Source organism: Apis dorsata, unplaced genomic scaffold (assembly GCF_000469605.1).
Source record: "Apis dorsata unplaced genomic scaffold, Apis dorsata 1.3 scaffold_339, whole genome shotgun sequence".
Lineage (NCBI taxonomy): Eukaryota > Metazoa > Arthropoda > Insecta > Hymenoptera > Apidae > Apis > Apis dorsata.
In genome coordinates this window covers 123321-125429 of record NW_006263606.1, presented here as the reverse complement: position 1 = coordinate 125429, position 2109 = coordinate 123321, and positions in this window count along the sequence as shown.

The following is a 2109-nucleotide window of genomic DNA, read 5'->3' as shown; positions in this document are numbered from 1 at the left end:
ACGATATTAAAAAAAAAATGTTTGATAAATAGAGATTTTTTAAATCTAATCTTCTTTAAAAAAATTTCATAAGTAAATTAATTTAAATTGTAGGTAAATAATTATTATTAATGTAAATTAGTTTTCAGAATTTAATTAGTTTGTGATTTAAATTATATAAATTAAACATAAATAATTAATTCAATAAAATTGTAATATCTAATATATACTATATAAAATTTAGCAATATACTTATATAAATTAATACATTTATTGAGAAAACATCTTCCTTTTTAAAAAATAATCTATTCCAAGAATTTTTCATTTCCATTTACATAAAATTTAAATTAATATTTACAATCAATCACAAAAAGTTTTTATACATCTTATTAAAGTTCAATTAATAACTTCTATTATCAAAATCAATAATAATTCTATATGAAACATTATAGATTATAATAGCTTAAATGATTTCACTCAAACAGATCACACAAAAGATAGATTGTTCTATCCTGTAAATACACTTTACACAAATTTTCATTGAAATCAGATTTCTCAAAATCGTGAATTTGCTTGTAAAATAATTTTCTTGCACGTAGACTTTTCTGATAAAGAATAACTTTAAAGAAATTCAAGCTACACTTACAGTCGATCGCAAAAGTTTTCTTGCAAAAATTTAATTTCATTAAAAATCGGACAAGCAAAAATATATCTTTAAAAAGTGCCTATATTTCTTTCTTTTTACCCCCCATGACATTTTGATCATCGGCCATCCAGGAAACATCAGGCCTCGAATAAAGATGTCGTGATTAAAGGGCGGAATCGGTTCAAAAATCGGTGGCTGTTATCCACGGACTCTCTGATTCATCGAGAGCGCACACGCGTGAAACCATCCCGTGTTCATATCCGCACACCGTCTGAAATAATCTCCAATCTGTATCCTCGCGTGTTTTCTGCCACGCGCTTTATCGCGATCATTAATACATCCTCTCGCGGAGGCCGGAATTTATCGGCAGATAATTAATTTCGTTGCATAACGCCGCTTTTAATCGCTCATTAAGGCCTGTTCCCCAGCCAGGCGCCTTAATTCGACGACAGACGGTGTTTTATTTGCTATCCGCGCGCTCGCCGACGCAGAGTTGCCGCCATTGTTCCCTTTCCGAGAAAATCGGGGCGAGTATCAATCAGTTTATTTGCTAGGAAAAAAAAAAAAAAAAAAAAAAAAAAAAAAAAGAAAAAAAAAAAAAAAGAAAAAAAAAAAAAAAGAAAAAAAAAAAAAAAAAAAAAGAAATAAAAGGAAAGAAAAAAGAATTTACGATTCGATCGTTTCGATTTATAGCGATGTATGGTATTCCCGTCCCATCTTTTCACTCTTCTTAGATATTTTTAGATCGATCTTTTGTGAGTGATAATTGTTGTGAGAAGAGGTATTTAGAAGCTTCGTAATCCGATCAGAGAGTCGCTCGCTTGGAATAACGTGCTAGTGGCTATCTTATGCGTTCTTCGATGCTGATGTAAGGAAAATGACACGAGTTAAATTAATCGTCTATGACGTGTCCCGTGACTTACTTAAATCGCGTATTATACGCGTCTATATTTTTAGAAAATTTCGTTTACATTATATTGTAATATTGTCAATTAATTATCGCATCTTGTTAATTTGTATATTATTGATGTCGGATTGTTTATTCAGTATTATTAATTCTTGAGTTTTATATTAAACTTTAGAATTAGTGATTAATTAAAATTTTTGTTCGTAAGAAATTTTTATTAAAGTTAATTATAATTATAATAGTTGTTTATAATTAAGGAAGGAAATGCAATTCAGTTGAAACATATGAATACATATAAATTTGAAAAAAATTTAAAATATTAAATTTAAAAAAGCAATAAAACAAATAATTGTGTGCTTTATTATTTTAGATATTTTATTGTAAATTGAAGATAGTTCCGAATTTGAAAAAAAATTAAAATAAAAATTTATCAACTCAATAATTATTAATCATTAAAATTTTTTGTTTCACAAAAATAGTGCCTACTTTCTCATCACTTTATCAGAAAAAAAAAAAAGATAGATACTAAAATTTTAAAAAAGATTATCATTTAGTTATTTAATAACTAATTAAAATA